The sequence below is a fragment of the Pogona vitticeps genome, chromosome 4, assembly GCF_051106095.1.
Source record: "Pogona vitticeps strain Pit_001003342236 chromosome 4, PviZW2.1, whole genome shotgun sequence".
In the NCBI taxonomy this organism is placed as follows: Eukaryota; Metazoa; Chordata; class Lepidosauria; order Squamata; family Agamidae; genus Pogona; species Pogona vitticeps.
Window position 1 is genome coordinate 159,521,772 of NC_135786.1, and position 14,979 is coordinate 159,536,750.

General features: G+C 42.3%; 1 long non-coding RNA gene across 2 annotated transcripts; it reads left to right on the plus strand.

The window, feature by feature from the left end:
* Positions 1 to 2,738: 2,738 nt before the first annotated feature.
* LOC140706855 (uncharacterized) lies at positions 2,739 to 14,651 on the plus strand. Of its 2 annotated transcripts, XR_012086738.2 has the most exons (3): positions 2,921 to 3,455; positions 9,628 to 9,705; positions 13,782 to 14,651. It is a non-coding gene; the product is annotated as an uncharacterized LOC140706855 (long non-coding RNA). The 2 variants fall into 2 exon arrangements; XR_013545178.1 differs by having other exon boundaries at positions 2,739 to 9,705.
* The last annotated feature ends 328 nt before the right edge of the window (positions 14,652 to 14,979 follow it).

Genomic DNA, 14,979 nt, shown 5'->3' on the forward strand with positions numbered 1-14,979 from the left:
ATAATAATATTTTAATCAACATCTTAAGAAATTGGGTTGGGGGAATTCTTTTTCCTGGCTATACTGGGTGGGCTCAATTTACTTGTTCATCCGAACTAGATTAACCTTCTGATAAGTTTCAGTAAAAATTGCCTTCTTAAATGGCAGAAACTATTACTGAACTTTACAAATGGAGGTACCCACTAACTAATTCAACCCTATAGGAACATCATGCTTCAGAACTGCCAGTCTGAAATTATACTCGGGAGCTTTTGAGTTAAGAAACTTGGCCGGAGAATTCATAAGTCACAGGATTAAACAGTTAAAGCATACTTTACAGCCTGAATCGCTGTATCCAGAATAAGAGGCCAATGCTTCTTCCTGTATTATCTAGTACACACTGAAGATCAAATTATATGTCCTTATGTGTTTCATAGAATAAGCAGAACTGCTATGTTTGAGAGGGCTCCAAGTACAGCATACTCAGCAGCCCCCCTGCTCCATTGGTGGAACCATGTTGCATAAAATACTGCAGAATCAATGTTTCAAGCAGCAGTGGGCAGCTGGATCAACTCACTCTTCAGTTTTTCCACAATTCCTTAGAAGAGCGGTTCTCAACCTTGGATCATCCAGGTGTTCTTGGACTGCAATTCCCAGAAGCCTTCACTGGCAGCTGTGCAGAGTTGCAGTCAAAGAATACCTGGGTTACCCACAGTTGGGAACCATTGCCTTAGACTGATGCAAGACTGAAGACAGAATTTGGAGGTTGTTTGTTTTATTTAAAGAATTTAGTTGCAGTTACAGTTCTAAGCCCCTCCCTCAGATAATTAGCTGTCATTACAGTTACCATTTTAAAGCAAGTGTCTGTATTTCTAATAAGGAGCTAAACTAATTATTTCAGAAAAACAATTGACAAAGTCCTCCACAAAAGTTTGGTTAGCAAACTCACCAGCTTGCTAAACTACTCAGGAGAAGCACAAACTACAGTATCTTAAAGCAGCTTTCTGTATGTTTCATTAGTAAGTAAAATGTTTAAAACATCTGGCTGCTGCAAGCTGCTATCCTTTGGTACGAAACATATTCACCTCCTGTCTATCCTATCAGCTCAGCTTCTCTGACACAGAATGAAGCAGCAACACAATCTAGCAATAGTTATTTATTGTTTCTTACATTTATATACCTTATAAATGCATTAGTGCATAGCAGTATTCTAGATTAACCTTATTTCAGATTCTTCTGTGATACTCCTTCTGAAACATTTAATGGAGCCACACCGCTATAAATATTGTATAAAAGTAATTTTAGAATATTATTACACAAAAGGAGGGGAAACAGAGGCAGTGAACTTGTTATCTGTAGGAAGCAGCCGATTATGTGTGGAACTATTTGGTTTCATCTTCTATATGAGGGCACTGCAGAAAATTTAACTGGGGGCTAGATCCTGCTACTTAACAATGACTGAAGTGATGGGTCAGAAAAATGCATTTAAGAGGGGAGTGTTGTGTAGTCATTATCTGTTGTGCCCGTCGTGGCAGTTATATGGTGAGGACCGAGGCCCTTAATCACAGCATTATAACCTGGAAATACTATGTCTTCCAGTTATGTCTCATTTATGTGCCTGTTGTAGAAAGCTTCAGCACATCTTCATCAGAATATATGTTCACACTACGCATATCTGTAACCCTTCTGCAGCCTCCCCCTTTTTTTTCTGAAAAAGGAACACAGTTGTGAGGAGCTGGTCTAAAGCTGATCTGCCAGAACAGAATACTATGATGTGTCCCTTGGCAAGTGGGAAACTGCTGTGGTGCAGCATCTGTACAATCACAGAATACAAAGCAATATGCTGTCTGAAAAACAAAATCAGACCATGGACTGAACTGGGGGAACACATCCCAAAGCATCCTGGAGGCACCTCCCTGCTTGTTTATGAATTGCCTGTGCCCTGAAGTCAGAGAATGCAAAATCAGGGTCTCTCTAAAGACATGGTTACCTAAATCTCCTGCAGCAGTGAGAGCACTTCTACTTATAACAATATTACGTTCTGGCACATGAATCCATTGGAGCAGCTAAGAGAGCAAGCATTGTGAACCTCTCAGTCTCCCTACATGGCACATCTTTAATCTGAACCTTTCATACAAACAGAGCACATCCATCCATTTGGTCACACGAGGAAGGAGAAAAGGAAATGCCTACAAGCATGTGCAAAGTGCTTTTCTGTCCTTCTTGGAAAGCCACATCCTGCAGTTGATGTTTGATAGGAAAAGACACAAGCAACGAGCTTGGTCGACTTGAGTCCCAGAATTTACTGGGCTATCTCGTGTAAACCAGGTCTGAGAAGAAAAGAAGTATTGACGCCCACGTTTGCGGGGGTCCCCTTATTTACGAGGAAGGAGACCCCGGCAGCTGGGGCTGAGGCTTTCAGTTCCTTGCACAGAGTTAGCCCAAGACATTAGGCCACCGGAGGAAAGGAAAAAAAGAGACTGCCTTATCCACGCAGGGAGCAGAAGCGGACTGGACTGGCAATGGAAGGTTTATTTCAGCACCAGCAACAGGACTGGTTCCTGTATCACACCTGGAGACAGCAGACCGGTCCAGCCCTGCCGAGGGAGCCTCGGGGAACACCGAGCTGTGCTCTCCAAGGGAGGGGAAAGCAGGAATGCCCCGGGAGAAACAACCGCGGGAGGATCGCCCCGCTTCCAGCTTCTCCTCCTCCCCGAGCAACCTCCAGGAGATGGCTGTCACAAACCCAGCCACCCCCTTATGTCATCGATGAAAATCTGCAGCCACTGCTAAAACGCACACCCCTTTCTCTCAGTGGTCTGGTCCGGGGGGGGGGGCAGGGAAGCAAAGTCCTGGATCTATTATTAGAACAGCAGCAATGACATCATCGGTCAGAACAGCCAGCGTTGGCAGGCGGTGAACTAATGGCGAGAAGGGAGGGGGGGAGGTTCACGTGTTTGTTTGCTTTTTTTTTTTTTAAACTACCGATTGCGGTGATTCGCTCAAATGCAATAGGTGTGGATGCAGGCAGAATGCCTGCTCGGTTATCTTATCGCTACTAATCAGAGCAAGCAAGGAGGGAGGATGATGGCTGAAACCTGCGTTTCGGTCTCCCACCTTTTTTTTTTTTTTTTTGGCAGTCCTTCCGCTCTAGCATTTCCAGGCTGCTGCATTGAACTGCAAGGGAAGGGGACCGCATGCCCGACATAAATGAGGCGTAGAAATCAAAGACTTTCCAAGGGAAAATAGAAAAATAAATCGAAAGAAGCCTGTTATTTCTTCCTCGTTCTCTGAGGCGGTTCCTGTTTTAGGCTAGCTTGTTAACATGTTAAAACTGCAAACCATGTTACAGGGATCTAAGGATGGCGTTCTAGATGGCTGGAGCAGGACGAACGTGTCGTTTCTCCGCTGCGGTCTTTGCTATGCCTGCCTGCTCAGAAAGGAGCATGGCAAAATTCAGTGTGACTTATGCCCAAGTAAGTAGTACAGTATATACGTGCAAAGGATCAAAGTCTTAGGAGTCAAAATCCATAGCTGTAAGAACACAGTAATTTAGATAGTGTCATAATACTGGGAGGCAACAGATTTCTTATATCCACCTAGACATTCTAGCCATCCACCTTATTGAACATTGTCTAGACTAGACTGTGTGCAGCAGACTGGAATGTGGCAAGCCAGAAATGGAGAAGGCAAGAGTCAAGAGAAAAAAAAAAAAAGCAAGATCCAGCACAAAAATGTGCAGCCAGAGCTCTCAGGAAGAGCTTAAAAGTGAAGTTCTGGGGGATACAAGATCTTCCATCCTTATCTAGTCCTCTAAAAACATCTCGAGAGCACCAGGCTGGAGGAGGGGATTAATTCTTCATTGGCCAGAAGCAGTCAATGGCAACTTGTCATTTCAGAAGAAGATGTTGTACTGTGTTACCCAGCAGGGCTAGCCCGACTATTGGGCAGCGTGAGGGATCCACCCCAAGTGGCAGATGCTGGGGCAAGTAACAGCAACCTCCCAGCCCACCTTGGCCATTATCCTCTCTTGGAGGACAGAGGTGTCCACCTTAATTGACCTGTTGCCCACAGCTGTTGAGACGTTTTATAGATGCCAGGGTTGAAACAAGATTCAGTGATAATCCAGTCAGCTGCTGTACTTAAAATGAAGAAAGAAAATTTTTTATTTTATATTTATTATTTAAATTGCTGCTTTGCCTCTGGTATCAGAATCAGCTCTACTTACTGCTTGGCAATTCCTGAGAAATAGAAGCCCACCCAGCCCCACACATTCATTCACTCACTCACTCTCACTCATTCGTTCTCTCTCTTTCTCACACACAGTTTGTCTCTCTCTCTCACACACACAAAGAGTCTCTCAAAACCACTATTAATGCTTAAATAAGTTGTGTATCTCACCAACTTTTATATTTTCTCACTAGGCAATTAAAAGCATGTGATGCCAGCATGCAATGGCTTGACTGGATCCAATCCATTTGTCATGGAGGTTTCTGAAGAAGAAAAGAACACCAGTATTCTGAGGACCTTGAATGAAAGAGAGTTACATACATACATTTTGAATAAGCTCATTCACTCCTTTTTTTCCAATCACACCATGTATGGGCAATAATGAAACAACCTATCCACATATTTTGGGCCCCTGTCAGGGGTTACTTTTAAAGAGTGGGTAGAAGTGCTGTTTTTTGGTCTGGTTCAGGCATGTGTGATCAAACCAAAGCCAATGACCATAGTCACTTTGCTTAAGCCATTGCAGGATCTATCCAATTATTAAGACATTTAAAGCTTCCTTCTGCTTCCCTGCAGAGGGGGAGACAGAAGAGAATGTACAAGAGAACGGAATATCAACAGGGGTCTTAATGGTTGTTGCCAGGCGCGAAATGCCACATCATTAACTACCTGTGCCCAGGAAACAGCCAGTCTCTTTGTTTGTGGGCCAAGTTTCACTGTATAAATATTTGTCATGCAGTCCCACTCTTGTGTCTGAAGAAGCAGACTTATCCATGGAAGCTCACATTAAAATATAGTAGGTAGCTATGTTCCCTATAAACTTCTGTGGGAGCCTTGCACCATGTGCACAGGGTGTGTGTGAGCGGGACGTCATTAGAAACAGGAAGTAAACAAACAAGCTGCCGGTTGTCTCTGCACAACCCCCATGGAGGTCTGGGCAAGCACACACAGCTTAGAGGGAACAATGACTACTAGCCTTTAAGGTACCACAACATTTTTGTCTTTATTTTTTGGTTTTTATTTCGGTTTTTTGCCTGACATATTACAGCAATGTCTCAGCCAGATAACACGTAAGGCGCTATTTGAATTTTTTACTGACTTATAGTGACCCTAACAGGCTTTTCAAGGTAAGTGATATTTCACAAGTTCCATTCCCCCAGTGGGTTTCCATGACTGAGTGGGAATTTGAACTCTGTTCTCCAGAGTCCTAGTCCATTACTCTGTCCACTACACCACACTGGGAAAGTGGTGCAAGGCTGTGTGCCCAATGCCGAAAAAGCATGCCCGCATGTCCTATTATGCCCCTTGGAGAGGCATTCAGTTACTTTCCCTGCGGGAGTCCAACTGACTTAATCAGAACTAGGGGAATCTAGAATATAGATACTTTCCATAACATCAAATTAGACAACATGTTCAGGTGGATTTGCAAGCATTTTCTGCCTTGCATTGTTAAAGTCCCAACTCTGTCGAAATCCACGGTCTCGGGATTATTGTTTTGCTGCAGATGGAATTTGTCTTCATCTCTGTTGGAGATTATTTCTCCCTCGGACTTTACAAAACTGCTGAAGAGCAGATTTTTTGTCTTTGGTATGCACCAAAGTCGCAGATGAAGCCTGGAATTAGTAAATAAATCCTAGAGATGCTGAAACCCAGCTCCTCCTTAAAAGCCAACAAGATACGCAAAGGCATTCCATGAATACACACAGCTAATTCGTCAAAACTAGTAGATCAAACATTCCTAGCAAATGCTCATAACTGAGATATCTTTGCTGAAGAGACTGCCCTATTGCTCCAGCTGAAGGCCTCTGCTGAGATAAATGAACTGTTCATGGAGAACTGTTGTCTGGCTGATTTTAATGTGGACGTGCTTGTGCATGGGGTAGGGAGGACTGCGCTCCATTCTGTCCAGGCGGAAGATGCTTGTTGTTTCAAAGAGATTCTGAAGTTCAGAGTGTTGTGCTCAATGGTAATGTGGGGTGGAAGGTAGGGATAAAGACTGGTGGTGCCTGATGAGTTAAAGGGGAGGACAGTGAGTATGATGATTTACATTTATACCCACCTTCTCACTTTCTTGATAAAGCTCAAGGCATATTGCAATCATAAAGTTTTTTAAAAAAAAAAACAGTAAAAACAGGTTCAGCCATAAAAAAAACATTAACATTAGACTGTTGGGCAGCAAAATGGCTCATTAGCCAAATTCCCATGTTGCCCTGGCCATGCAGCTGCAGCGGCATATATTCAAAATTGGCAGAATGCTGGATGAAATATTCAGTTAGCATATTTTTGTGCACTGCAGCCGCTCCACCTCCTCATCTTCCATCCCTAGCCTGCCGTACCACAGAGCATAGAGTCAGGTGAAACAATCTCCCCTCTTCTCATTGCCCTTATGTAAACCAGGTCGGCATCCTCATCCAGAATCAAACCGGATCTCTGATAATTTTCCTACATTTGACATTGCACTGAAGAGGCAGCCTTGTCGGTGGAGATAGGGATGTGGCTAGTCCTTGCAACATTTCTGGGTCTTGGCAGTTTTCTCGATTGCATTATGTCGTGACTCCCTACCACTGCCATGACTTCCTCCTGCATCAGTGAGATTTCCCAGCTTGTCTCCCTCCTTTGTTGGGGGTTGTGTGAATAGGGAACTGTGACAGTTCTGCACGGCTTCATGCTCAGGAGTGCAGGCCTGACCTACCCTACAAAAGAATCATCCCTTTTTCCTATGTTCTATCATGATGAGGAAGAGAGTAACTTTAAATGATCTTCTAGCTCTCTCTTGGAATCGCATGCAACTAATTGCAAAAAGTTTAGCATCCCCGCCCACTCTGTAATGCTGGACTCTATAATTTTGTGAACAAAACGTGTGGATGGCTTAAGGCCAGATCTCTTCAGACCCGGCAATGGCCAACTGCTAGCTAACAAGAATCGATTGTGGGTGGGTTGCTCAGCCATGGGCTATGGAAAGGTTACATTTTAAAACTACAGGTCCTAAAATCCATCCCACTGTGCATGTATTCTAGATGGTAGCCTTTCCAAGCTCTTCTTTCAGGGAGAACTGGGAAGATTCAAGATTCAAGAAGGTACAGGTGATGGGGTGAAGAAGATTGTCCACACTTTCCCCACATTACGTAAGGAAAGGGGCATGAAGAAAACCATCTGTTTTAGAGCTAAGTCTGAAAAGCAGGCAAAAAGCTGGTTTTACTCTGTGTGGTAAATCTGCTGGAACCTAGCCTTTGATATGATGATCTCTAGAATTTAAATATGTATTCTTTTGTGGGTGGGGAAACTGCATTTTAAAAAAAGATCAAACCATCTGCAGACTTCAGAAAAGGGTTCATCTGACCACATGCATGGGGGAAGGGGACTAGCCTTCCCCCCCCCCACCGCCAGAGGGACAGTCCACTACACCTGGAGGCTGGTGAGAGCTGGAGGGTCAGATGTCAGGGAATGTTTATATGAATCCACTCTGGGTTTTAATCTAAACTTTAGTGGAGGTATATAAAGGGTTGAATCCATCATAAAATAGGATGAGCACCATGAATACCTCCTTCATAGTTTGGACACAGAGCAGCGTTGCTACCCTACTGATGACAGAGCTACCAGCTTCCCAACGCAGGAGGAGTCTGGGACTCTGAAGAGATCGCATGGAGGGGCTCCACATGGGGAGAAAGCAATTCCCTTCTTCGTGTCACTGTCTGCAGCTGACCTAGCCCTCTCCCCCTTCTCCTCCCCACACATTCAGATCAACTCTTTTCTGAATGTCTGAATAGCATTACAGACAAAATCCAGCCTTTTTTTTTTTTTGAAGTTTTTGAGGGAATGGATGAAAAATCTCTATGCATGTACAGTATATTGATTTTTTTTAAAAGGTTATTTTCTTTTGGTCAACTATGTATTTTTGATATTTTGGCTCAAGTGCTTGATCTGATTTTCCCAGTGGATTATTCTGGCCTTTTAAAAAAGGCCTATGTTATTTCACCATTCTTCAATGGAATGGGAGACTTGAATGTATTTTGGATGATTTGCCACTTTTACTATGATCTGAAAGAGAGAGTCATTTCAGGATTTTAAAAAAATCCCCCCTGATTTCAGGACTGCTATGCTTACTAAAATTTACAATCTCCTTGGATTATGCATGGCTTTACATTTCGTGGAAACATCACATATAAGTATATTTCCATGTCTATGTGTGTGTTTATTACTGTATAAGCTTTTGCAGCTAGATGCTTTATTGATCAAAGTGTAACCGAATGAAGGGAGCTGACAGTGAGTATTATTTCCATAAAAAGCAGAAGTGCTGGCTCTGCAGCTTCAAACAAATCTTCCCTCTAAATTTCAAGTAAACTATGTACATTGAACAACTGCTGAAAAAGTATGGGGAAACATTCTTTCTATTATGGGCTCATAGTTGTGCAGGTGGTTATTATTAGTGTGTAGAATGCAACAGTCTAATAAACCTGCAGAGGAATTTCCAGTCTCAAATTCATTATGGGGAAACAGAGGGGAGGGAAAGGAAGAGGAGAAAGATAACAAACAAAACATTTATTTTTGAAATCTTGTGCCTTTCTTCTAACCAGGGATAGGGACTCAAGTCATAGAATTCACAGTTAAGTCTGACTTAAGTTGCATCAAGGTGACACGACTTGGACTCAACTCGTTGTTTTTTTTTTCCAATGACTCGGACTAAACTCAGAACCTACCCAACCACCTCCTTTTTTTTCTGGGGGAAAAAGCTTGTTTTTAATAGGGACTTGGACTTGGGACTCAGGACTTGGTACCAAAGACTTGGACTCAGACTTGGGTCTCAGATCCAAAGACTTGCCAACATCCCTGCTTCTAACACATCTGCATTGCACAGAGCAGTTGACCAGAGTGTAAAACAAAAGCATCTCAAAGGATAATTTTAAAAAAGGAGAGAGAGGGAGGGAGGGAGGGAGGGAGGGAGGGAGGGAGAGAGAGAGAGAGAGGAGAGAGAGAGGTGTTGCTTTTTAAAAGAAGCAAATCAGCAAATAAAACACTCTGAAAGAAGAATCTCGCAGGCACACTTCTTGCTGCCACAAAAATTTTTTGCCCAACAAGGGAAATGCTTGTCAGAACAGCCATGTTTTAACTGGTATTTACACACACACACATAGACCCCCACACACACACAGACCCCCACTGACACACACACACACACACACACACCTGAAGTGAAAAATGCTATGAATAATGGAGATTGGGCTTTCATGGGATAGATATAGGGATACAGATATCCCACTAGATATAGGGAATGAATTTTAAAAATGAATTGTGATATTCCTAAGAAATTGCTGCTTCATTGAGCATTCATTGCTTCATATTCATCAGTTCCAGAGACCCCAACGAATATGAAGGGGAGAATATTTACTTGTTGTTGTTGTTTTTTATTCATCCCCATAGGCAGAGAAGGAAGGCTAGGCTGCCGGAGTGGCAAAGACAGCAGCATGGTGATGGTGATGGAGACAGCAGTAGGACAAGGTAAGGAGGTGATGGGCAGGGTGTGTGTGTCAGCTTTTTGCTTTTTTTTTAACAGCCATGGGCTGTCTAAAAATAAAAAAATAAAAACAAGGACCTATGAACCAATTTGTGGTTCATCAGTAAAACATTAGTAAATTCATGGTCCCCATGTCTAGTGAGCGCCATTCATTTACAATTCTTTAATTCAGACTTTTTTCATTCTAAGTGTATGTCTTTTGGACCAGACCGTGTTTGGTGTAGCTCAAGTTCTTTCATTAAAAGAAAAAAAAAAGCGTGGGAAAGGCAGATTCTGTAGATGTAAAATCGGCCAATTGCTGGGATGAATTCAACAGTTTGTGTATGACTTCTGAGAAGGCGCACTCTAATCATAGATCACTGTGTCTCCGCCACTGATGTGCCACAAAAGGGGCCTTATCTATGCAAGGTAGTACGGAAAGAGTTACTCCTGTTGCAGGGGTTTTCAATTATTTATTCATTTATTGGTTAAATTCCTCTAGCTGCTGCAGCATAAGTACAGGGATTTACAGACCAGAATAGCTTCAAGTCTCCCAGACTTTTTTTTCTCATTAATTGGCACTTACAGTCTCAATAACTCACTCAGAGACATTTGTAAGAAGAAATCTTTTTTTTAAAAAAAATTCAGTACTTACAGATCAATAGCAAACTGATAAACATGACTGCTTTCAACAACAGGTTTCAACAGGGGGAAAAGGGGAACCACTCAGCAGAGATGCAGGGCTCTTTCTGGATTCAGAGGCAGGAGGGAACAATTGATTACTGCTGAATAGATTTATAGTCACCCCAGCCCAGAAACATCACTCCCAGACACATCTACTAAAGGCAGCAAAAACTCCAACAGATCCCTCAGGGATCAACCTGGTTCCAAGACAGGGCCAACCCTATCATGAGCTAAGTGAAACAGTAGCAGATGGACTGGCAAGAGAGTATTGGTGAAAAGTGTTGTGTCCCACTCTTGTTACAAAGAGTTGTGACTATGACTTTCCGTCACTAGTATTAGAGGACAGCATGGAATACCACATTGTTCTGTCCCTCAAGCAGCACAGTATTTTGAGTCACCCCTGATTCAGGCACAGCCTGGAAAGTTATTTTATAGAAAATAATATATTAAATCACTGCACGCAAACACAATCAAAGAAATCTAGTGGTTGGACAGGAAAGTTAACACAAAGTTTGGGAAACTATCAGAAAGCTTTCACCTTGCTTTCTTGAAGTCAATATGCTCAGATGAAACTCTTGGCTCTACCCCTCCATTGCACACTGAGAGAAAAGGTGTTCTGGATACCTCCAAGCAAAGCAATTGATTTTTGTACAGGTCAACAGTGATCGCAATAATGGTAACTTTGTCATCCAAGTCTCAAGCCTGCCTTTGGATATTCTCACAAAATTGTTCTAAAATTGGTACAGGTATTGGAATTTCCTAAGGCTGTTAATGAAATAAAATAAAGGGTCTGAATGGGCCGGAAAGAAAATTATCTGGAAAAATGGGTCTCCCTTGCGTGCTAGGCAGCATTAAGCACATTCAACAGTGACACATTTTCAGACTGGAAAGCATTAGGTATACCACTTGGAAAAGTGCCCTTCAGAGCCCCTGGAAGGAATGCCCCCAGGAAGCCTGATTTCTATCTCTCCCTTTCCTGTCGAGAGCTTCAACAACTGTGAACTCCACCATAAAATAATGCTGTCATAAATGCTATTTTATATATACATATTTGTTGCATATACACGAGTGGTTAGGAGGCAATTTTGCATTTAATTCCTGGTACTAAAGATGCACCTTACTGACAAGAATCTTCAAAAAGTTAAATGCACACTCTGAGGCCCAAGCTAATGTTTCCAGAAACTACACATAACTATTCCAGAAATTCACAACCATACCATCCACTGCAAAGTTTTTATTAGCCATTATCCTGCCCGGAATATGGAGCAATAGCCACAAAATGCAGTAAAACTCACAATGTTTCCAAGTGTTAAGTGAAAAATTTATCGGCACCATAAAAAGGGCACATTTTTTGCAATCCCAAGGGTATTTTGGATGTAATAATGTCAAATATGTTTCTGTTTTCATTAGCATTCAAGCCATTGCAGAGACCAAGCAAAAGTCATTTATCTTCCTTCTGCTTCCTAAAGCTGCCTCATGTTGGACACTCTGTCCTCCAACTTTTATTTATACTAGTCGAAAATGACCACCATCTGTACAGGATAGTCAGTCCTGGTGCTAAGATGCACCGTGGTCATGACGGCCACGACAGTCACAGAGCCAGACTGGTAATGCTGGTTGAGGAATTTGGGAGTTGTCACCTCACCTAGAAAAACAAATTTTCCAAGTTTCAGTTGCCATTAGAGGCCAAGTCGCTCAAAAGTAACTGTTTACTTTTTCATTATTCAAAATTAACTAAAAAAGAAATGATAGTTGGAATTTTCAAGAAAATCTGTCAGTTTAGCTTATTTGTTTCAGACCTTTAAAAAGCACAAAACATAATCAACTACAAGGTTTTTGTTTTTAAAAAAATACAGTGGTACCTCGCAAGCCAACGACCCCGCTAAATGACGAATCCGCATAACGAAGACTTTTTGCGATCGCTATAGCGATTCACAAACAGTCATTCCAATGGGGGATTTTCACTGGACGTTGATTAGGTCCGTGCTTCGCGAACTGTTTGTTTGCAAGACGATGATTTTTTCCGCTGATCGTCGGCTTCGCAAAATGGCTGCCCTGTGTTTTCCGGACCCATGCTTCGCAGGGCAGCCATTTTTACAGCTGATCGGTGCTCGCAAAATGGCTTCCCTATGGCCAATCTTCGCTGGACGGCGAGGTATTTTCCCCATTGGAACGCATTAAACCAGGTTTCAATGCATTCCAATGGGGAAAGGGTTTTCGCATGACGATTTCGCTAAACAGGGATTTCAATGGGATGGATTATTGTCGTCATGCGGAACACCACTGTAGTAGAAGCCATGCATGATCCATTTTACTCAGTAATCTTACTTGCCTTCTAGCAATGCAATAAGTTTGCAAGAGCAGTAAGTCATGTTTTTGGACCACAACTCCCAGAATTTCCCACATAGCAAGCTGCCTAGAGAATTCTAGGAATTAAAGTCAAAATGCACACATCTGCACATCTCCATTATGTATCTAAGCACTAGAGTACCCTTTAGTATGCTGCAATGTGCAAGTTAGACGAATAACAAACTCCACAACAGACACATACTCTGTTTTCCCCAAAATAAGACCTAACCTGACAACCCCTCGTATAATTTTTCAGGATGCTCGTAGTATTAGCCCTACCCCAAAAAGAAGCCCCAGTTCAGTGAAACCCCACCCTCCACCTTTGTGCAGCAACCAGAAGATGACATGACTGTATTTGAATAAACGTAGATTGTTGTACATGAAAAAAATAAAAATAAAACATCCCCTGAAAATAAGCACTAATGCTTTTTTTTGGAGCAAAAATTAATATAAGATTAATTATATTATATTAATTATATATTGTCTTATTTTTGGGGAAACACTGTAAGTAATATGAAAACAATGGGAACCATATATCCCTATGGACTGTAAGAAGGCCCTGGCCATTTTTGCAAGGCCCGAGCCCTTCCTGCCACCCACCCAATACAAATTTGGCAGAAAGGGACATTTGCCTCTCTTGCAGCCCCAAGTGGAAACAAGGGGAAGGTATGAGCAGAGAGCAGTGTTGTCTGAAACCCTGTGCCATGTTTATTCATTCAATAAATCAGAGGAAGAGAGGGTAGAAAACCCTTGTGTTGCCATTTGTAATGATAATTATACACATGTAACGAAATGCCAAGAACATAAGTTTCCTGGACACAAAAACTTTAGCGTGTCTGTTTGTATGATGATTTGTTAGTAAAAAAAACATATATTCTGCTTTTCTCCTCTAAAAAAAGGAGTTTTCTTTAAGCAAGCTAAAGAATATAAAGAAGCAAGAAAACAACACGTTTGTCAAACAGCATTTTTGAAATTAGCCCAAGCACACCTTTGACTGCTGCCTTTTTACGTTCCTAAGTTCCTGTGCTCACCTTATTTCTTCCCTCAGGAGCACCATGGGTCTGTAAAAGGAATCAAGGCGCTTCAACCAAAGGATAGGATTGTATGTGCTTGGCTTAACAGGTTTAGGCCTGGATTTCACCATTTCTACCAATCTGGCAGCATCTGAACAGGAATGAGAATAGTATTTTTTTATAAGCCTGGAAAATAAAAATAAGAGTGGTATGCTCACTCAGTGACAGTACTCATTTCTTTTGTTACCTGAGTATGTCATTTAATTTTCCCCTCAACTTTACCCCAATTGGTCTCTCCCTATTACACTACCGTATGTTCTTTCTCTCTGTCACTCCAAACTCACTCACCATCTGGCTGTAATAGCACTCTGAAGGTTGTGACAGGGTGTGACAAAGACAATGCTGTCCATCACGCACGTAATCAATAAACTGATTTAATCAACAGGAGAAACAACTGCTTGTTCAAAGAGATATGTCTTCAGCTGCCAGTGGAAGAGGATGGCAACCTAGCCTATGGGGGAAGCACATACCACGTATTGGGCACCACCATGTGGAAAGTCTTATGTTGCATAGCCTTCAACCAAACCACAGAATACACATACGTACGAGCAAAACAGCAGAAGGTTTCATAGTGAGTGCCCCCCTCACAAAACAATGCATAGAACACTTCTCATTTACTCTCCTAAATGGTTTACAACAGTGGTTCTCAAACTTAGATCCCCAGATGTTCTTGGTCTAAAACTCCCAGAAGCCTTCACCACTTGCTGTGCTGGCCAGGATTTGTTGCAGTCCAGGAACATTTGGGGACTCAAGTTTGAGAACCACTGGTTTGCAATATTATAAAACAATTAAGTGCCTTACAGTAACTACAAATGGGGTGGTGGTGTTCAAACATATGGAGAAAGCCAAAATAAGTGCCTAAAATACATCAGGATAGGAGAGTGACATACTGTACATTCAATAGGATAGGCAGCAACGTGGAGAAAGCTCATTTTATTGTCACCACCAATTGGAAACCCACAGGTCATAGCACATAAAGTAGGAACCCCTAAAATTTGTGGTAGCCTATGGGATGGTTGGTATCTAGCAGTGGTTCCCAATCTTGGCTAACCCAAGTGTTCTTGGAATGCAACTCCCAGAAACCCTGTCCAGCACAGATAGTGGTGGGGGCTTCTGGGAATTGCAGTCTTGAAATACCTGGGTTACCCAAGGTACAGAGAAATACAGGAAGGT